Source organism: Arachis hypogaea, chromosome 17 (genome assembly GCF_003086295.3).
Source record: "Arachis hypogaea cultivar Tifrunner chromosome 17, arahy.Tifrunner.gnm2.J5K5, whole genome shotgun sequence".
Classification (NCBI taxonomy): domain Eukaryota; kingdom Viridiplantae; phylum Streptophyta; class Magnoliopsida; order Fabales; family Fabaceae; genus Arachis; species Arachis hypogaea.
In genome coordinates, this window is record NC_092052.1 from 114663493 (window position 1) to 114687223 (window position 23731).

Sequence of the window (23731 nt, forward strand, 5' to 3'; positions counted from 1 at the left end):
ACCAAAATTTCTTTTTTACCAAAAGCCACAAGTATTCAATTTTTTCCAAATTCTCAAACCACATCCAACCAGAACAATACCAAACCCCCATTTACAGCACAATATACCTTATTGAGTCATAATCCACCATTCTCAACCATCAAACATCAAATACATGATACTAAAATCAATCCTCCACCAACACGTTCACCAATCATCATTTTATCACTATCAATTCTCATCATCAACCTCATTCATGCTTTATATTAATAGTCAACAATATACATTCATTCAAGTTCATCAAACATCATACCTCAACATCTTTATTTATCAACATTAACCATGTCAATTCATCATACATCATCAACCAACCATCATCAACAATCACACAAATTCAAACCTATCCTATGGGTCACTAGCCTAAGTGTCCATGAATATTATATAATACATAGAGAAAACTGAATCCATACTTTGGCCAATTTTTAATATGAACCAAAATCCCAAATGAGCTCAAGATAAGCTTTCAACCACAAGCAAGCCTCCAATTCCACTCCAACAAGCACCAACAAGTTCCGATAGCTTCCAAACTCACAATAATCAAGCTATATATACACAAGGCATCACTAATCAACCTAGGGCTCATTATAAATAAAATTTCACAAGAGTTCAAGACCTCTTACCTTGCCGAACAGTTTTGGATGCCAAATTCAACGCTAATCAAAGGCTAGAGTGTACTTAAATACCCCAAAATCACAAAACCTCACTTAATCAAAAGCCCTAAAACTCGAAATTTTGAAGAGAAGAACTGAGAGGGATTTGAGATTTCCTTACCAGTTTCTTGAATGGGTTTTGTAGAGCTCTTTGCAAGGAATGCGTAGCCGCAAACGGTGTGGCGATCGGAGCTCTATAGCTTAAGATATGAGCTTGAGAAGATGATGGTAAATAGTGCTCATGGGGGTTTCTTCTTCCTCTCTTTCTTTCAACATGAATGTGTGTGTTAAAGTGTATGGTATGCTGAAATGGGTCTTTAATGAGGGTTTATATATGTTGGGCTTAGGCCCAACTTGGGCCTGGTCCAACCCGTTAGCATTTTTAGCCCGTTTGGCCTAACTTTGGGCCAAACCTTTAAAATTAACGCCAGATTTTCGAGTTTAAATATTTTTCTAAGGTTTTTGACTGTTTTCACTTTTTCTCACGCAGTACCGGGCAGACTTGAACCGGTTCGACCATTCAGCTACCGGTTCACAGTTTTTCGCAGAAAATACATTTTCTGACTCAGAAAAACCTACTGAGTCCAAAAATCATATTTACATCCTCAAATTCTCACTCTAAAGTTTTGGAACCTAATTTGGGCAATATTAATTACCTGATTAGGCGGTTAATTAGTTGCGGTTCTTACAGATACGAGCGGGATACTCTTGCCACAAATCTCACATCTCAACGTAAGCGGGATTAACCACCGTCCTTACGCCGCCACCGCGACCTCGACAGGCAGGATTAACCGCAGTCCCTGCCAGGCGCATAGCGTCTCATAATTCTCAGTATAAAACAGTGATTCAGTGGTTTTCAGAAAATCATTTTTATTCAGTACTCAGTAATTCACCATTTTTACAATTCATTCAGAACTCATTAGTTCACCACTTTCAATTTCATTGTCAACAATCACCAATATCATACGCCGCCTTCTCACTCAACCAAAACCATTCCCAGTACTCCAGAAACCTAAGCCTCTGTCCTCTAACTTTTTACCAAAAATACCTAATTAGATTCACCTAGGACTTACTCTATGTTTTGACATCCAAAAATAAGCCAAAGAGTCTTAGATAAGTGTCACAGAAGTTTACAAACTTGTCGGAAAGGTAAAACAGTTAAAAACAAGGATTTTATTGAAAAACAGGGCAGTATGCGTATGCATAGGGGTGTATGTACGCACGCCCAGGAAGATTTTCAAGAAGTGTGCATATGCACAGGAGTAAAAATTTCCAATTATGCTCATTCGCACAATGCGTGCGAACACCCTCAACAGAGTGCACCTTCCAACGTGTGCGTGCGCACAGCTTGCAAAACTTCATTGGTTGTGTGTGCGCACAGAGCGTGCTAGCGCTCCCAACTGCAACCATATCCCTGTGTGTGCATACGCACAAGTCTGTACGTACACATGTTTTCAAAAATACACGCGGGGTGTGTGCGCACAGGGCTGTGCGTGCGCACAGAAACCAGAAATCACAAATTCTGCAACATTCACAGAATTCATATTTCAAATACCAACTTTCAACTATCATATCTTTCTCTACAAAATTCATATTTCCACAAAATTTATACCATTTTAAAGCCTTTTAAATTATCTTTCATTTGATATAAAATGCATTCAATTTCAAAAATTGTAGCTCAAGATATGATCCGTCAAAGTTCACTAAAAATCCATTTTTACCAAAGTTCTCTAAATTCTCAACTTACCAACATTTCCAACCAAACCAAACCAAAACCACTCCAAACTCCAATATACCTCATAACTTTTCTTTTGTGCTACAAATCACCATTTACACCAATTTGCATTCACATTATACATTCCTCAACCTCAATTTATCAATTATTTCGCACCAAAATATTTTTTACCCCACACAATCACCCATCATCATTATATCACCACAATCATCATGATCAATCTCAATCTAAATCTTTAACACCATATTATCAACATCAACATCACAATTCATCAAAATAACCCAAATCATAAAATCATCATACATCATCATACAACAATTCCAACAACCAATTTAATTCAATCCTATCCTATGGGTCTCTAGCCTAAATGTCTAGAGATATTATATATTACATAGAGGAAATCGAAACCATACCTTGGCCGATTTCTAATATGCACTAAAACCCAATTTGAGTGCAATGAAGCTTCCAAACACAACCAAGCCACCAATTCAACTCCAAAGCTCCAAGTAAATGCCAATAATCACAACTTCAAGCTATATATACACGTAATTCATAACTAATTAACCTAGGGTTCATCATAATCACAATTTTACAAGGGTTAAGAACAACTCGTCTTACCCAATAGTTTTGGAAGCAAAACCCAATAGAAAGCTAGATTGATCCTAAATACATCAAAATACCAAAATCTCAAAAACTCCAAACACTAGATTTTTGGATTTTTTAAGGAAAGGCTGAGAAGGGATTCGTGTTTTCTTTACCAGTTTATTGAGTGGATTTTATAGAGCTCTTCGTGGTGATCGGATGGCCATAAACGGTGCGGCGATCGGAGCTCCGTAGCTCATGTTATGAGCTTGGGAAGTTTGAGGTGAATAGTGTTAATGGAACCCTCTTCTCTCTTCTCTTCCCAGCTATGTTGTGTTGTGTTTATGGCTGATGGGTTCATTAATGGAGGGTTATATATGTTGGGCTTGGGCCTAACTTGAGCCGGGTCTAACTCGTTAGTGTTTTTTGTCCGTTTGGCCTAATTTCGGGCCATACCTTCAAAATTAACGTCCGGTTTTCGACTTTAAATATTTTCCTAAGGTTTTCTACTGTTTTTAATTATTCTCGCACAGTACCGGACAGACTTAAACCAATTCAGCCAGTTCATCTGCCGGTTCGAGTTTTTATGCGGTTTTTCATAGAAAATTACATTTTCTGACTCAGAAAAATCTACTGAGTCCAAAAATCATATTTAATTTCCCTATTTTTCACTCTAAAATTTCGGAACCCAATTTGGGCAATTTAATTATTTAATTGAACGGTTAATTAATCTCGGTTCTTATATTCTCCCCACCAAATAAGAAATTTTGTCCTCAAAATTTAATGGTTACCTGAGAATAACTCGGGATAATCCTTCCGCATTTTGGCCTCCAATTCCCAAGTATTCTCTTCCACTCCGGCTCGCTTCCATGCCACTTTAACCAACTGAACTTCCTTTCCTCGCAGTTTTTTTACACTAGTGTCGTCAATACGCACCGATGTCACTCGAAACGTCAAGTTCTCCCTCAACTCGACCGACTCGGGATCTAACACATGAGCCGCATCCGGCGTGTACTTACGGAGTTGTGACACGTGAAATACGTCATGCAAGTTAGACAAGTGAGGCAGCAAAGCTACTTGATATGCCACTGGCCTGAATCGCCTCAGAATCTCAAATGGTCCTATGAACCTTGGATTTAGCTTCTTGGTTTTAATCGCTCTTCCAATCCAAGTTGTCGGTGTAACCCTCAGAAATACATGCTCTCCCACTTCAAATTCCAACGGTTTTCTTCTCTAATCCGCATAACTCTTCTGTCGGCTTTGTGCAGTTAGAATTCTAGGTCGAATCTTCTTAATCTTCTCGGTAGTCTCTACTACCAAATCAGGACCCAAAACACTTGCTTCAGCAGTCTTATACCAACAAAGTGGAGATTGGCACTTCCGTCCATACAAAGCCTCATATGGAGCCATTCCAATGCTCGCATAAAAGCTATTGTTGTACGCAAACTCCACCAATGGCATGTAACGGTCCCAATTCCAGGTTGATCCAAGACACACGCCCTTAGCATATCCTCCAACGTCTAAATAGTCCGTTCTAACTGTCCATCCGTTTGCGAATGATATGTGGTGCTGAGGCATAGCCTCGTACCGAAAGCTCTTTGGAAAGCTCCCCAAAACCTTGATGTGAATCAGGGTTCACGGTCCGACACTATGCTCAATGGCATACTGGTGCACGAAATTGTGATCTCCAGGCTCGAACAAATCCTGGTAATGGCTCCAGAGCTTGCTGCTCTGATCTTAATTCATAATTGTCACAACTTCGATACAACTAACCAGCAAGTGCACTGGGTCGTCCAAGTAATACCTTACGTGAGTAAGGGTCGAATCCCACGGAGATTGTTGGTATGAAGCAAGCTATGGTCACCTTGTAAATCTCAGTCAGGCAGATATAAAGTGATAATGGTGTTTTCGAATATTATATAATAAAATATGGATAGAGATACTTATGTAATTCATTGGTAGGAATTTCAGATAAGCGAATGGAGATGCTTTTCGTTCCTCTGAACCTCTGCTTTCCTGCTATCTTCATCCAATCAGTCTTACTCCTTTCCATGGCTGGCTTTATGTGATACATCACCACTGTCAACGGCTACTTTCGGTCATCTCACGGGAAAATGATCCAATGCCCTGTCACGGCACGGCTAATCGTCTGGAGGCATCACCCTTACCAATGGCTTCATCTTATCCTCTCAGTGAATAATATGCTCACGCACCCTGTCACGGCATGGCTATTCATCTGTCGGTTCTCGATCATGCTGGAATAGGATTTACTATCCTTTTGCGTCTGTCACTAACGCCCAGCACTCACGAGTTTGAAGCTCGTCACAGTCATTCAATCATTGAATCCTACTCAGAATACCACAGACAAGGTTTAGACCTTCCGGATTCTCTTGAATGCCGCCATCATTCTAGCTTATGCCACGAAGATTCTGGTTAGGAGATCTAAGAGATACTCATTCTAGCTTAATTCATGTAGAACAGAAGTGTTTGTCAGGCACGCGTTCATAGGGGAGAATGGTGATGAGCGTCACACGTAATCATCACCTTCATCACGTTCTTGAGTGCGAATGGATATCTTAGAAGCGAAATAAGAAGAATTGAATAGAAAACAGTAGTACTTTGCATTAATCTTTGAGGAACAGCAGAGCTCCACACCTTAATCTATGGAGTGTAGAAACTCTACCGTTAAAAATACATAAGTGAAGGTCCAGGCATGGCCGAGATGGCCAGCCCCCAAAACGTGATCAAAGGATCATAAGGTAATCCAAAGATGTCTAATACAATAGTAAAAGGTCCTATTTATAATAAACTAGTCACTAGGGTTTACATGAGTAAGTAATTGATGCATAAATCCACTTCCGGGGCCCACTTGGTGTGTGTTTGGGCTGAGCTTAAGTGTTGAACGTGCAGAGGCCATTTGTGGAGTTGAACGCCAGTTTCTGTGCCAGTTTGGGCATTCAACTCTGGTTTTGGATCCTTTTCTGGCGCTGGACGCCAGATTTGGGCAGAAGGCTGGCGTTGAACGCCAGTTTACGTCGTCAATTCTTGGCCAAAGTATGGACTATTATATATTGCTGAAAAGCCCTGGATGTCTACTTTCCAACGCAATTAGAAGCGCGCCATTTCGAGTTCTGTAGCTCCAGAAAATCCACTTTGAGTGCAGGGAGGTCAGAATCCAACAGCATCAGCAGTCTTTTTTCAACCTCTGAATCTGATTTCTGCTCAAGTCCCTCAATTTCAGCCAGAAAATACCTGAAATCATAGAAAAACACACAAACTCATAGTAAAGTCCAGAAATGTGAATTTAACATAAAAACTAAGGAAAACATCCCTAAAAGTAACTAGATCCTACTAAAAACATACTAAAAACAATGCCAAAAAGCGTATAAATTATCCGCTCATCACATACCATGGAACCTTACAATCTCCTTGATATACAACCTCGCCAATTCCTCCAAAGAATAGTTTATTCGGATAGGTAGGAAATGAGCGGACTTGGTTAAGCGATCCATGATCACCCAAACCGCATAAAATTCCGACCTAGTCCTCGGTAAGCCGGTCACAAAGTCCATTGCAATTCCTTTCCACTTCCACTGAGGAATCTCAAGTGGTTGTAACATTTTCGATGGTTTTTGATGCTCTATCTTCACCTTCTGACACGTCAAACATTTAGATACAACTGTAGCTACATTATTTTTCATCCCAGGCCACCAGAACATCTTCTTTAGATCATAGTACATCTTTGTACTTCCTAGGTGAATGGAAAACCCACTGTTGTGATCTTCTGACAACAAATCTTGTCTCAGACTCTTGACATCTGGCACACAAATTCTCCCTTTATACCTCCACAATCCTTCATCATCCTTATTAAACTCTCCATGCCTCTTCTTGCCAACCGGTTGAAATAATCACTGAAGTCCTTGCTCATCTTGTTGAGCCCTCTAAATCTTTGTTTTAAACGTACTTGAAATTTGCAACTGATTCAAATAAGCTTTTCTCGCAACTTCACCAATATCCAACTTGAGATCTACAAACTTATCCACCAACTCCTCTTCCTTGATTCTCATCCAGGCTATTGTTAAAGACTTCCGACTCAACGCGTCTGCCACAACATTTGCCTTTCCAAGGTGATAACTTAGTTCAAAATCATAATCCTTCAGAAGTACCATCCACCTCCTTTGACGCATATTGAGCTCTTTCTGATCAAAGATGTACTTGAGACTCTTGTGATCAGAAAAGACGCTAAATCTCACTCCGTACAAGTGGTGCCTCCAAATCTTCAATGCAAACACAATTACCGCCAATTCCAAGTCATGAGTGGGATAGTTTACCTCACGTGGTCTCAGCTGACGCGATGCGTAAGCCATCACGTTCCAGTGTTGCATCAACACGTAACCCAAACCTTTCAATGACGCATCACAATACACTTCAAACTGTTCGTGCGGTTCCGGTAAGATTAAAACAGGTGCTGAAGTTAACTTTTGTTTCAAGGTTTGAAAACTCTCCTCACACTCCGACATCCACACAAATGGCACCTTCTTCCGGGTTAACTTGGTCATTGGTAATGCAATCCGGAAAAATCCCTCAATGAATCTCCGGTAATATCCGGCTAAGCCCAAGAAACTCCTAACCTCCATCACCGTCATTGTTCTTTCCCATTCCATCACCGTCTCTACTTTCAAAGGATCTACGGCTATTAAGAACTTCACTTCCTCCTTCCAGAACTCGCATTTGGATAATTTAGCATACAATTTCCGCTCCTTCAGGATTTGCAACACAATTCTCAAGTGTTCCTCATGCTCCTTCGCCGTCTTAGAATAAAATAAGATGTCGTCTATGAAAACCACCATGAATTTGTCCAAAAAGAGACGAAATACTCTGTTCATGTAATCCATGAACACAGCAGGTGCATTTGTCAACCCAAAGGACATCACCGTAAACTCGTAGTCCCCAAAGCGCATCCTAAACGCAGTTTTTGGAATGTCATCCTCCTTCACCCTTATCTGATGATAACCTGACCTCAAGTTAATCTTTGAGAATACTCCAGCTCCTTGCAATTGGTCCATCAAGTCGTCAATCCTAGGCAACGGGTACTTGCTTTTCACAGTCACTTTGTTCAGCTGTCGGTAATCCACACAAAGTCGCATTTCTCCACCCTTCTTCTTCACCAATAAAACTGGCGCTCCCCATGGTGATACGCTCGGTCGAATGAACCTCTTGTTCAGAAGCTCTTCCAACTGAGTCTTTAATTCTGCCAGCTCTATCAGAGCCATTCTATACGGTGCAATTGATACTGGTCCGACTCCCGGCACCAATTCAATTGCAAATTCAATCTCCCTTTGAGGTGAAAAATCAGGAATATCTTCCGGGAATACTTCTGGAAAGTCTCTAACTACCGAGATTTGATCTAACTCCTGATTACCACCTAATGCATTTGCAGCCAACAGTATATAACCTTGACACTCTTTCCTACTATAGTTCACCATTACAGAGTTCAAGTAATACCCCTCAGCTCCAACTGCTCTATTTTCTCCTTCCGACATAAACTGAATCGATCGCTCAAAGTAATCCAACAAAACCCGATTCTTTGACAACCAATCAAACCCCAAAATCATCTCCAACCCAACCATTGGTAAACAAATCAAATCATGCACAAAGTCTCTACCCTCAAGCTTAAAACCTACTTGCCTACAACTTGACCTAGTCACAACCGTCTGATGCGGAGTATGTACATGCAATTCAAATGCTAATTCGAACACTTTTAAACCTAGTTCCTCAACTTTGTTAAATGCAATAAACAAATGCGAAGCTCCAGTATCATATAATGCAACCAATATTTTATCGCTAATTAAGCATATACCTCTCATCAACGGATCCGCCTTAGTAGCATCGTTGGCGTTCACAGCAAAAACCCGACTTGTTGGTTCTGGCCTGCATTCTGAGTCCTCTTCCCACGAGTGCAATCTCTCGCAATGTGACCAGGCAATCCACATTTGAAGCAACCACCTATACCAATCTTGCAAGAGTCATTCGGATGAAAACGCCCACAACGCACACAAATTAAATCCCTTTGCCATGCTGGTACTGATCATAAGTGTTCCTCCTGAAGCCTCCTTGACCTTGAGGTGCATATCCTCCTCTCTTAAAATTCTGACCCCTTGGCTAAAAGTACTTGCCATGTCCACGGTTAGTGTTTCCTCAATGAGTGTCCCTTGATGAAGCTACCGTCTTTGCACATTCCTCAATAACCCTTACCTTGTTAACAAGTTCAGAGAAGATCCAAATCTCCAAAGGAGCCACAGCAGTCATAATGTTATCCTTCAAGCCCCTTTGATACTTAATGCACTTCCAACTCTCATAGGTCTCCGGGGTACCCTGACATACCCTAGAGAACCTACAAAGCTCCTCAAATCGACTAGTGTAATTTGCCACAGACAAGGAGCCTTGCTTCAGCTGCACAAGCTCCAACTCCTTCGCTTCCCTTGCAGATTCAGGAAAATACTTCTTGTAAAAAGCTGTCTGGAATACATTCCAAGGAATGTCAACATTCTAAAGCTGTAGCAAGCGGCATTCTCCTTGCCACCAGGGCTGAGCCTCTCTCAAAAGCTGATACGCAGCAAACTCTACATACTAGTTGTTCAGAACATGCTGTGCTTGTAACTCACGCTCCATGGCCTGGAACCAATTATCCGCTTCCGTAGGATTGGTCAAACCTCTGAAACTTGGCAGATAAATCGTGAAAATTGTAGCCAAGGTCATCGGAGCACCTCCCAAGTCATTACCGTTTCCTTCCCAATTATTATTCTCATTTTCATTACTGTTTCCGTTTTCAGCTGGTTGACCTAACCTCTGTACAACTTGCAGAGTCCCAGCAGCATTCGCCTCCATGGTATTCGCAAGATTAGCCATTTCCGCCATGAACTTGGCATGGTTGTCGACTGGTCGTTCATTTCCAGTTAGGGCTAGCAATTCATACCCTACCCGCGGGTACCCAACCTGGTCCAACCCGTTCAGGTAGGGTAGGCTACCCGACCTGCTACGGGCAGGGTAGGGTATGGTCCAGGTATGCCTGCGAGTAGGGTAAGGTACGGGTTTAGGGTGTACCCGCACCTAATATATAACACATATTTTATAAAAATTAGGTATATAGTGAAGGAAGTGAGAGTTGAACCCACAACCTCCGTTATGTAATGACTTACAATAAATGAACAACCACTAAAACTAGTTAGTTAATTTAGTAATTTAGAGCATTAGTTTTTTATTTTTTATGTTATTAATATGTATAAAATTCGAAATGATTGAATTTTATATTTGAAAAATTTTGATATTTCTGCGAGTAGGGTAGGGTAGGATAGGGTAAAGTTTAGAATTTTAGGGTACGGGTAAGGTTAGGGTTGAGAGATTCTCAACCCGCGGGTAGGGTTAAGGTAGGGTCCAAACCCTACCCTACCCTACTGTTCCGAGGGTAACCTGAAACTGGAGGTCGATCTCGGATGAGATCTTCTGTACTGTTCGGAGATGGTGTGTCCGGCTGGCTGGTGACGGCCGGAGCTGTTGTGTCCGACTTGTTGGACTTGCTGTACTGCTGATCCTTGGCCACCGGAGGGTGGGGGGTACCTGCAAGAGACTCCGATGCTTAAGTTAGCATGGGTATTAAGCAGGTTTATTGTAGAATCAGAGTATGAGTTATACCTGGGTGCTCCAGTGTATTTATAGTAGTGTGGGCTGACCTTTCTGATAAGATAAGTTCGTTATCTTATCTTATCTTATCTTATTTGGGGTGAAGTCGGCTTTATCTTCAAGGGAACCGCTTTTATCTTTATAGGCTTGGATTGCCTTTGGATGTGGGTCGTGTTCCTCTATTTGGGCCCTTTGTTGGGCTTTCTTGTCGATTTGGCCGACCTCTTTGAGAAGAGGTCGAATAGCCTGACCTGAAGAGGTCGGTCACTTTGTCGCCAATCATCCCAGGTCAGGTAGCGGGACCCAGGGTATGAACAGTGCCCCTGCTTGAGCTCGGTCTTTTGTCGAGGTCGAGTCTTTGATTTTGGTCCTTTGAAGCCGAACTCAAGCATTTTGTCGCTTTCTTTGTAGAAGCTTTTGAATGTAGAACGTTTTTCCTCTAAATGCGCGCGCTTTTATATCGGCGCTTCGGAACGTGCGAGGGTTTAATGTTTTCATTAATTTTAACATTAATTGCCCCGTTTCCCTTTGGCTCTTTATTTTGATTTTGAAAACCCAGAAACGGTTTCTCTCCTTCGCCCTTTTTGTAACTTCTTTTCTCCGCTCTCTTCGCTCTCTGTTTTTCGTTTGCACTTTCTGTTTTCTTGTGTTGTGGCGTTTGTTTGGCGATTTTCTGGGCAGCTTTTATTCCTGCGCCTCCATTTTCCTTCCTCGAAGCTCCTTTCGTCTCCAGGTTAGTCCCATTTCGTGCTTTTTCTTTGTTTTTGTGATGAGGTTTTGATTTTGGTTTTCCTTTAGAGAAAGTTTGGATCTTTCTGTTTCCACCGTGCCTTACTGTTGTTGAAATGTGCGTTCTGGGGGTTTCTCCACCTTCTGCATGATCCTTTTTATTTTTGCTTGATGCTTTTAAGGCTTTGCATGTTCCTTGTTGTTTCTGTACTGGTACCGCTATCCGCATCTGTTCCTTGCTTTATTTGACGGTTGCTTTTGTCTGATTTCTGAAAAAGGTTGTATCTTTAATGGTTTCTGTTTGGCGTGCTTGATGTTTGGGGATGGTTTTTGCTGGCTTAGACTGAAATGCAATGTTTTTGAAGACTTTTGTGTTTTAATCTGATGGAAAATGCTTGCTGTTTGAAGCCTTCTTTTCTTGTTTTAAGAGGTGCTAGGGTGCGAGAAGCAGATTTTTACTAGAAACCTTGCTTTATTATTGCCTCCAAAGGATGGCCCAGGACTTTGGTTTGAGTCTTGGGGTTTTCCTTTTCTGTGTGTTCGCCTGTATCGTATTGAGTTGTTTTCTCCCTTGTCCGAGATGTTTTTAGTAATCCCATCTTCTTTTTCTTACTTGTAGGATTAGTTGGCCTCATGTCTTCTCGCAATAACATTGTAGAGATATCTTCCAGAGTTCCCGAGGGGATGTCCAATTGGCTGGACTCCCTTGTCTTGTTGTGTGTTTCTGTTGTGGATGCTGAATTTTGCACAGAGCTGAGGAAGCGCCATACGATTTGTGGTAACAGTGCCCGTGAGGGGGATTATGAGCTTGTTGCCCTTGATTCTGATGACAGAGTTTGTTTTCCGACTTCCATCGAGGGGGAGCGTCCCTTCTTCTATGCTTATGAATACTTCTTTAGCCAATTAAACGTTACTTTTCCTTTTACTGCTTTTGAAACTGACCTGTTGTGGTCATGTAACATTGCTTCGTCCCAGCTTCACCCGAATTCCTGGGGTTTTATCAAAATATTTTAACTGCTTTGCCAAGAGTTAGGCATAACACCTTCTGAAACTCTTTTCCTTTATCTTTTCATCTCGGCCAAGCCCGAAAGTTCCTCCAAAAAGAAAGCTTCCTGGGTCTCTTTCAAATCGGCCCAGGGGCATAAAGTTTTTGCCATGTATGATGAGTCGTTTAAAGATTTTAAGAACTATTTCTTCCGAGTTCGTGCTGTTGAGGGGGTCCGCCCCTTTTTTCTTGATGAAAATGATGAGCCCGCTTTTCCTCTAGAGTGGCAAAAGAATGTGAGAGTGCCACGTTATACATGGGAGACGCTTAATGAGGTTGAGCGGGCCTTTGTAGTTGTTCTTGAAGATTTGTAGGGGAAACCTCCCCATCTGGATACGAAGAGATTCTTGAGTGATCTATCTTTGGTTCGAACTGCTTTGGGTACTGTCTGACTTGTTTTTATACTTGCTTCTGAGCTTTTCTCCTCCTATGTTGTAACTTGTCTTTTGTGGTTGATTCTGTATTTTCAGAGATGTCAAAAAATAATGATTCTATGAAGGCCTACAAGAAGACGAAGAAGGCAACTACTGCTCTAAACATCTCGGCCAAGGCGGCCGGAGAGGGATCTTCTCAGGTTCTAGTGATGCCTCCTGTGCTGAGTTCTCCCGGACCGAGGAAAGCAATTCCTATTCCTCGGGTTCGTCTGGTCGATCCTCCACAATCTTCTGCTGCAGCTTCTGGTGCCCCTCCTAGTAAGAAGCAAAAAATAATTGAGCCTTTCAACCTTGATGCTCCTAACTTTGATGCGATCGAGTTTGTAGATCAACAAATCGGCCCTTATGGTGTCCTCCCCATGGACGACGTGTTGCTTCTTCATCATTTTGATTATATAACTCGGAGTAGTATCAAGATGGCACACATGGGAGCGGCCTTATATCGAACTGCTCAAAGTCTTCCTCTCCATGCCACTAAAGCTTTTATGGAGGAGGCCAAACAAGAGTTTGATCAGATGAAAGGCTTGAAGGAGGAGCTTGAAGTGAAGGTGGCCAAGTTGGAAAAAGATTTGGAGAATGAGAAGGCGAGTTCCATCTCCCTGGCGGCTTCTGTGAGGCTGGCCGAGGACACGGCTATGAGGCATAAGGATAGTTATGTGACATCTTACCGGGAGGTGTTGCGCCTGAGGGAGGAGTTGGAGAATGCCCGAGCTAATTACTCCGAACTCCAAGGTGACTTGTTGGTAGTGTAACCGCTGCTTATGAGAACCTGAAGGAACAAGTTCGGGTTATTGCTCCCGAGGCCGTCCTGACCCTCTTTAGCCTAGATAACGTTGTCAGGGATGGCAAGATTGTCCCTGATGACGAGGATGATGATGATGTTGAACCTCCCCCTGTGTCCTCTGCCAAGGTGTCAACTCCTGCTGTTCCTGCCGAGGTCGGCCCTCCCGCTTCTGATCCTGACTGTCAGATCTTAAACCGGGATGATGGTACTGTAGATGTTGTTCCTCTCCAGACTCGCCCTCCGTCTCCTCGGACTGATGCTGCTAGAAAGTCTTCTGACCCTTAGCCCATTTATTCTGGATATTTACGTAGTTGGCCCGGCTTGTGGGCTTTTTAAACTCTTTATGTTTTGTTAACTGCTGGTACTTTCTCGTTGCTTGCCTAGCAACTTTTTGTTTTGACAAACAAAAGTAACTTTCCAGCTTTTGAGGTAGATTTTGGTGGCCTCTGAAGCTTTATAACTTTGTAGATTATATCATGCTTTTGCACTTAACTTGGTATCTTTTTGTTTTCTGAGGATGTTGGAACCCTGCCGCTCGTCCTCTTCGGATTTGCTTTATTGTTTGTAACTTGGATCTTTTGAGGTTATGGCTATGTGGGTCCAACTTGTTTTTTGGTTTTCTCGCTTTTGCTCGTATTTCTGACGATTTATAACCGATTTCTTCAAGTTGGTCCTCCAAGTTGTTTTGGTAGTCCTTTGTCCCGTCTTTCTCAGGGGTTACCTTTGTAACTTGCTTTATAGTAGGGCAACTTCTTTACATCGTCCTTTTCTAAGTTATTTTTGTAATCCTCTTTCTTGGATCTTTGTCAGATCTCTTTCAGGAATTGCTTTTATAACTTTTTAGTAGTAGGAGTTCGATTTCGTTATGTCGATCTCCTTTAAGTTATTTTTGTAGTCCTCTTTTTTGGACCTTTGTCAGGTCTCTTTCAGGGATTACTTTTATAACTTCTTAGTAGTAGGAGTCCGACTTCGTTATGTCGGTCTCCTTTAAGTTATTTTTGTAGTCCTTTTTTTGGACCTTTGTCAGGTCTCTTTCAGGGATTACTTTTATAACTCCTTAGTAGTAGGAGTCCGACTTCGTTATGTCGGTCTCCTTTAAGTTATTTTTGTAGTCCTCTTTTTTGGACCTTTGTCAGGTCTCTTTCAGGGATTACTTTTATAACTCCTTAGTAGTAGGAGTCCGACTTCGTTATGTCGGTCTCCTTTAAGTAATTTTTGTAGTCCTCTTTTTTGGACCTTTGTTAGGTCTTTCAGGGACTACTTGTATAACTTTTTCATTTTGGGCCGACTTTGTTATGTCGGGCCCTTCTAAGTTAAAGTAATTCTCTTTAATAGGGTTGGCCAGACCTCTTTCCAGGGTTTACTTATAACTTGGGTTGACTTGGTCCAACTTCCTAACGTCGGCCAGTCTTTAAGTTATTATTTTAGCAATCCGTAAGACCTCGTCAGGTTCTTTTTTAGATCACTTTCGATAACTTCTTACATTATTCTGTGTTCATCTTTGCCGATTTGTAGAAAGTGGTTGTCATCTCTATATCGTCTTTTGGGTGAATCGCGTTTTCACCTTTATCGGACGGTTATCTTTATCGTGATCGTGCAGTGAAATTGTTTTTCACTTTCTGCCGATCTGTTGCTTTATAATCGGACGATGAATGCTTCAAATTAATGCGTCTTGAAATCTTGTAGAATATCTAAAATATATATTTTATTCAAAGGAAAGTGCAAATATATACATGTGGGAATTTGTCATCCTTTTACGTCGAATAGTGTTTGAGTCTCAACTTGGTGCCTCATTAAAAAACCTTTTCAGGAAAAAGAGTGCATCTAATAGTGAGATCTTTTACTTTTCTAGCTGTAGTACCTTCTTAGGTTGCAGGCGTGCCATGATCTGGGAAGCTCTCGTCCATCGAGTTCGGACAGTCTGTAATAGCCCTTCCCAAGTACTTTTACAACTCGGTAGGGTCCTTTCCAGTTTGTTGCCAACTTTCCTTCTCCTGGTCGAGTTGTTCCAATATCATTTCGGATTAGGATGAGATCATTCTCCGTGAAACTTCTTGGCACTACCTTTTGATTATATCTGGAAGCCATTCGACATTTTAGTGCTTCTTCCCTGATCCGAGCTCTTTCCTGGATTTCAGGTAGTAGGTCGAGTTCTTCCTTCTGAAGTTGAGAGTTGGCTTCTTCATTGTAGTGGACTACTCTGGGTGACCCTTCCTCAATCTCTACTGGGATCATTGCCTCCACTCCGTATACTATTCGAAAGGGTGATTCATTTGTCGTGGAGTATGGCGTTGTTCGATATTCCCATAGGACTTGCGGAAGTTCTTCGGCCCAAGCTCCATTTTCATCTTGTAGTCTCCATTTTAACCCAGCCAATATGACTTTGTTGGCAGCTTCGGCCTGTCCATTGGCTTGAGGGTGTTCGACGGAGGTGAACTGGTGCTTTATATTCAAGTCGGCTACTAGTCTCCTGAAACCTGCGTCTGTGAATTGAGTGCCATTGTCTGTGGTGATGGAGTATGAAACCCCGAACCTCGTGACAATGTTCCTGTATAGGAATTTCTGGCTTCTTTGAGCGGTGGCATTGGCTAGGGGTTCTGCCTCAATCCATTTTGTAAAATAGTCTACTCCGACTATGAGGAATTTTACTTGTCCTGATCCCTGGGAAAAGGGTCCGAGAAGATCAAGTCCCCATTTTGTAAATGGCCAGGGCGAGGTTACACTGATGAGCTCTTCTGGCGGGGCGATGTGGAAGTTGGCATGTTTCTGACATGGTGGACATGTCTTTACAAATTCTATAGCTTCTTTCTGTAGGGTTGGCCAATAAAATCCCGCTCGGAGTACTTTTTTGGCGAGAGCTCGTGCTCCGAGATGGTTGCCGCACACGCCGCCGTGTACTTCTTCTAGCACTTCCTTTGTGTTGTTGGTCGGCACACATTTTAGTAGCGGTATTGAGATCCCTCTTTTGTACAGGACGTTGTTTATAATAGTGTAGTACTGTGCCTCCCTTTTTAATTTTTTCACCTCTTTTTCCTCTGTGGGGAGCGTTTCTGCTTTGAGGTAGTTAATTATGGGGGTCATCCATCCTTGGTCCTGACTTGTTATGGCTAGGATTTTCTCTTCCGAAATTGATGGGTTCTGTAGCATTTCCTGGATGAGGCTTTTATTGTTGCCCCCTGGTTTGGTGCTGGCTAGTTTTGAGAGTGCGTCAGCTCGGGAGTTTTGTTCGCGGGGCATGTGGCAGATCTTATATTCTTGATGAGCAAAAATTGTTGTCGGTAAGGAATTTCACAAAAGATTTACGTTGCAAGTATAGCTCCAAACCAACAAACAACTCTCACATCAAATTAAATTTTAGGTTGTCACAAGTACAAACCCCAAATAAGAATTAACCGGAGTATTTAGACTTCGGATTGTCTCACAAGGAATTGCAATGAAGTGTTTAATTATTGGCTATGAAGATGCAAGGGGGGTTTGATTTGGAATTTGACAAGAAAGTAAATGACAAGAAAGTAAATGAACAATTAACTAATAAAGAAATGAAAAGTACTCTTGGCTAGACATAGGTAATTGAGATCACCATCCTTGTCAACAAACCATATATTGATAACTATGAGAGGCCAAGCACATTAAGTCTACTTCCAAAAGTCTTAAGTACGTAATATCTACTCCTAGACTTGAAGTACGTCAAATGGCTTTGATCACATCAACCCATAAGTCCCAACCTACCTACTAATTAGATTAGTAGTGGGTTGGCATCAATGAGTATCAAATTGATCCCCAAGGGTTCTCAAATCACCAAATCATTGAGACCCAGTGACTCAAGGTCACTCAATTCCCTTAGCCTAGGCCAAGAGTAAAGAGAAATACTCAAAAACTAGTGTAAACATTTTATCAAACATTTAGAGTGTAAGAAAAGTAAACATCATAAAATGCTAGAATTAATGAAACCCATAACTATCATAAGCAAGAAATCCATAATAACAAGCAAGATAAATATCAAGAGACATGGAAATATAAAATTGCATCAAAAGAAATTGAGATCCAACAATGTTCATAAACATAAAAGAGTGCAAAATGAGTAATTAACAAGTAAAACTAGAAGATCAAAGATGTAATAATAAGAAATTAAGAGTGAAAGCTAAATCAAAACAAGAATTGAAAATTGGATTTGAGAAAATTAAACCTAAACTATCCTAAATTCTAGAGAGAAGAGAGAGCTTCTCTCTCTAAAACATGATGAAAACTAAACTATGACTACTTGGTTCATTCCTCCTTCAATCCTTGGGTTCAATAGCATCAGAAATGGGTTGGATTGGGCCCAAAATGAGCTGCAAAATCGCTGGGGGCGATTTCATTAAAGTGGACCCATGGCAGAATCGGCGCGCGCGTACATGGCGCGTGCGCGCCCCTGAACGCGAAGCAACATATGGCAAAATTTATATCATTTCGAAGCCCTGGATGTTAGCTTTCCAACGCAACTGGAACTGCCTCATTTGGACCTCTGTAGCCAAGTTATGGTCATTTGAGTACGAAGAGGTCAGACTTGACAACTTTACGGTTCCTTCATTTCTTCATGAGTTCTCCCACTTTGCATGCTTTTCTCCTCACTTCTTCCATCAAATACTTGCCTTATGAACATGAAATCACTCAAAAAAACATATCAAGGCATCGAATGGAATTAAAGTGAATTAAAATCATCAATTTTAGGGCCTAAAAAGCATGTTTTCACATTTAAGCACAAATCAAGGGAGAATTGCAAAGCCATGCTATTTCATTGAATAAGTGTGAGAAAATGTGATAAAATCCCCCAAAATAAGCACAAGATAAACCACAAAATCGGAGTTTATCAAATCTCCCCACACGTAAACTAAGCATGTCCTCATGCTAAGAATAAAGAAGGACAAGAAAAGGGGTATGAACATTTATTCAATGCAAACTAACTACATGCAATCTATCTATATGCAATCTATCTACATGAATGCATCCACTTAGTCAAAATAAATCAATTCCCAAGAATACACATACAAACACAAGGGCTAAGGCAATAGCAATCACTCAACCCACAATTGAATTGAATTATTAAAAAGATTTTACAAACTTGCAAGAAAAGAGATGATCATGGGTGGAAACATGTAATTGAGCAATCGAACCCTCACCGGATGTGTATCCGCTCTAGTCACTCAAGTGTATGGGGTTGATTCACTCAATTCTCCCCTAATCATGTTTTCCAAGATTTGTTTTTCATCTAACAATCAACAATTATTCAATGCATGCATACATTCATCATGAGGACTTATTCATAGGTTGTAATGGGGCTAGGGTAAAGGTAAGATGCATATGGTCAAGTGAGCTTGAAATTTGAATCTTTGATTAACCTAGGCTCTCGCTAAACACATATAACAACCTATACAATTCTAATACACAACCTAGCTACCCATGATTCCCACTTTTTCACATACTCATGCATTCTCTTTAATTCACATTCCATATGCATTGATTTTTATTGAACTTTACTTTGGGGCATTTTTGTCCCCTTTTTATTTCTTTTTCTCTTTTCTTTTTTTTTCTATATTTTTTTATCATTTTTTTGTATATACAAACGTATCAATGCATATGATTTTACATATGGTGCATGAATATGTACCCAATTTCCAATATTTTTAACAAAAATAAAAATTACACTTTTACCTCAACCAATGTCCCAAGTTTCCCATACCCAAATGATACACACTCTCACTAGCCTAAGCTAATCAAAGATCCAAATTAAGGACATTTATTATTTTTCACTTAGGGGTAGTGATGTGCTAAAATTAAGAACGAAAGGGATTAAATAGGCTCAAATTGGCTAACAATGGTTGATGAAAGGTAGGCTATTTGGGTGAGTGAGCTAAATGAATTGATGGCCTTATCATATAAATGCATGTATACATGGAATAATGGACATATAGAATTAAACAAATCAAAGATTACAATCATAGGAAGAGAATAATGCACACAAGAATGAAAATAAGTGGTTATATATGATGTAACCACACAGTTAGGCTCAAATCTTACATGCTTGTGTTCTTAGCTCAAAAATCATGTTCCACAAAGTATATAATTCAAGTAAGTTCTAAAAAAATTTTTTTTTTCAATTGGGGTGCCCTATAGATAAAATTCTTGGAAAATATCATGATTTTGACTAAGCTTATTGATGCCAGGGCATTTTGGCCAGTTTCACTGACCTTTTCTTTACTGTTTTTAGGGTAGTTTCATGCATTTCCTTAGGAAATAAGCTAGTTTTGGGTAGATATTCACTTACATCTTGATTCAAGTATACATTGTGCACTTTACATGATTTCATGAGGATTTTGCATGAATTTAAGGACAAATTGGATGTTGCATTTCCCATGACTTGGACTAGAACTTTGAAGCACTTTATTGCTTGATTTCAGGACAAAGGAAGCAAAGAAGAACCACATTAGTGGCTATGTTAGTTACACTAACGTTAACACTAACGTGGAATGGGAGTAACTTGCAAAGTTAATGAGAAAAGTAATTGCCAATAACGCTCTCGAATCCATCATTACCCACGTTAAGAGTCACGTTAACTAACTTAACGTGAACTCTAACGTGGAAGAAAGGAAATGGAGCCAACGTTAGTGACACTTAACATTATCACTAACGTTGGACCAAGCTCATAAGTGGCCACGTTAGTTGCCACGTTAACTTAGTTAACGTGGCCTCTAACGTTAAGAAGTAAAGGGGAAGCCAACGTTAGTGACATTCAACTTTGTCACTAACGTTGGCCAAGTCACAATAAGCCACGTTAACTTCCACGTTATTAACCTAGTTAACGTGGAAGCTAACGTGAGGAGACAAAGTGGTCGACAACGTTAGTGACACCAAACATTGCACTAACGTTGGAAGGAACCCACACAAGCCCCAATAAGCCACGTTAACTCCCAACGTGGGAGTTAACGTGAAGAAGGGAGGTGATCGCCAACGTTAGTGACACCCAACATTGTCACTAACGTTGGAATTAGCCCACATAAGCCACTATGAGCCACGTTAACTCCCACGTTAACTTAGTTAACGTGGAAGCTAACGTGGATAAGGGAATGATGAGCCAACGTTAGTGACACTCAAATTTGTCACTAACGTTAGAGATGGCTAGCATTGCCACGTTAGAAGCCACGTTAACCTAGTTAACGTGGACTCTAACGTGAGAAATAGAGGCACATTGGAACGTTAGTGACAATGGTAAGTGTCACTAACGTTCTCGAAGGTTGGCAAGCCTACGTTAAAAGAGCCACGTTAACTAAGTTAACGTGGACTCTAACGTAGGGAAGGGGGAGACTTCTCAACGTTATTGGGAAAGGCAAGTCCCAATAACGTGTGCGAAGGACAAAAAGGCAACGTTAGTGCCACTAACGTTGAAGATAACGTGGCTCTTACTTGGGTGAGGAACGTTAGTGAAAAAGGTGATTGTCAATAACGTTCTCGAACCCATATTTTCACTGAACGTTAACACCACTAACGTCCTGAGCTAAAGTCTCTGCCCACTTCACACTTTCTCTCTGCAAGTAAAGCCAAGCCCAATGAAGAAGAGAACTGCTTCAAACTCAAGATCCAAAGGCCCATACCCAAGACTTGAAGAGCCAACTAGAAGAACAGAAGAGTAGTATATATAGGAGTAGCTTTCAATTAAATTGGGGAGTTGGAAATTATAGGGAGCCTCTTGGCATAGAACTACTCTCTGTATTTTACTTTCTCTGCACTTCTAGTTTCATCATGTATTCTCCATTTTTGTTTTTATTTTCCAGAGCTATGAACAACTAAACCCCTTTCATTGGGTTAGGGAGCTCTGTTGTAATTTGATGGATCAATACTAGTTTTCATTATTCTTCTTCTATCTATTCTCTTGATTTTACTTGAAAGCTTTCGATCTTCATCCAATTGGGAAGTTATCTTGGAAAAGAAGCTATTCATACTTGGATCTCTTCTGAACTTTGAAAGAGGAATAAAGAGATCATGCTAGAAATGCTTTCTCATGCTGGACCAAATTGGGTTTGGATGGATATGTGACTATAATCCTCTCAAAACTTGATTTGGAAAATGCATGTGGTATAATCAGTGACCATACTTCATCTCTTCTCATGAGCAATTGACCAAGGAATTGGCTATTGATCAAGATTTGAGAGATTGAATTACAAGAAATTGTAATTCAATCACTTAAGATTGCCAAGGAGATCAATGAGTTCATTGATTGAGGAAGAGATGAAAATGAAATTGATCCGGAGAATGCAACATCTCCTAAGCCCAATGAACTCCCCATTCCTGATCTTACCCATTCTCTTTAATTTCTGTCATTTACTTTTATGAGCAATTTTCCTATTCCCATTTAAGATTCTGCAATTTACTTTCCGTCATCTACATTCAGCTCTTTATTTCTAGCATTTACTTTTCTGTTATTTACTTTCCCGCCATTTAATTTTTTGCAATTCTCAACTCAAATTCTGATTCGCTCAACTAGAACATTCCTCTAATTAAAGTTGCTTGATCAATCAATCCCTGTGGGATTCGACCTCACTCTATTGTGAGTTTTTACTTGATGACAAATTCGGTACACTTGCCGAAGGAAATTTGTTGCGAGACAAGTTTTCCGTGCATCAAGTTTATGGCGCCGTTGCCGGGGATTGATTGTGCATCAACAATGATTAAATTAGAGGATAACTAGATTGAGCATTTTATTTTTGTTTGATTTAATTTTCTGTTTGAGTCATTTACTTTCTGTTTTAGTTAATTTCTTCCCCTCCCCCTACTTTTTCTTTGTTATTTACCATTCATTTCACTAACCCACTAACTCTTTGATATATTGCATCACTCACACTAATAGTAATTCTGACAGATATACTTTTTGCACCTATTCTCTTTGCTTGTACTTGTTGGTTGTATGACAGGGAGAAGAAGCGGGGCTTCAACTTCCTTTGATTCTGAACCTGAGAGAACCTTCCTTAGACTAAGGAGGGAGGCAAGAGAAAAATGTGTAGTTGGTGCTGAAGAAGAGGAGAAACACTTTGAGGAATACTTTGAACCAAACATGGAAAAAAACATGGAAAACCATCATGAAGAAGAGACTCACAACCATGGCGTAAGAGGTCGAGCAAATCATGCTGGGGAGGATAGAAGAGTTTTAGGCTCTTACATTAATCCAAACCCAGGAAACTGTGGAAGTAGCATTCAAAAGCCAACCATCCATGTCAACAATTTTGAACTAAAACCACAGCTCATCACCCTTGTTCAAAACAACTGTTCGTTCGGAGGAAGTTTCCAAGAAGACCCCAATCAATATCTAACCACCTTTCTGAGAATATGTGACACAGTGAAGTCTAATGGTGTTCATCCTGACGCCTATAGACTGCTCTTATTTCTATTCTCACTCAAGGATAAGGCAACCAAGTGGCTGGAGTCTTTCCCAAAGGAGAGCTTGACAACTTGGAAAGATGTGGTGAACAAATTCTTAGCAAGATTTTACCCCCCTCAACGAATCAATAGGCTAAGAGCTGAGGTCCAAACTTTTAGGCAACAAGATGGTGAGACTCTATATGAAGCATGGGAGAGGTTTAAAGACCTAACAAGGAGGTGCCCTCCAGATATGTTCAATGAATGGGTGCAGCTGCACATTTTCTATGAAGGGCTCTCTTATGAGTCAAAGAAGGCCATAGACCATTCATCTGGAGGATCTTTGAACAAGAAGAAGACCATTGAGGAGGCCATAGATGTCATTGAAACTGTAGCAGAGAACGACTACTTCTATGCTTCCGAAAGAGGGAACACAAGAGGAGTAATGGAGCTAAACAATGTAGATGCTCTGCTGGCCCAAAACAAGCTCATTACCCAGCAGCTGGCTGACCTCACCAAGAAGATGGAGAGGAACCAAGTAGCAGCAATCTCCACTTCATCAACAAACCAAGAAGGAGTGAATGAAGAAACAGAGGGTAGTCAGGAGCAAGCCAACTACATTGGGAATTCACCTAGGCAAAACCATGATTCATACTCCAAGACCTA

General features: G+C 40.8%; 1 non-coding gene across 1 annotated transcript; it reads right to left on the reverse strand.

Moving 5' to 3' along the window:
- Positions 1-23216: 23216 nt before the first annotated feature.
- LOC112768731 (small nucleolar RNA R71) lies at positions 23217-23323 on the reverse strand. The gene has a single exon (XR_003186126.1). It is a non-coding gene; the product is annotated as a small nucleolar RNA R71 (small nucleolar RNA).
- Between the last annotated feature and the right edge of the window lie 408 nt (positions 23324-23731).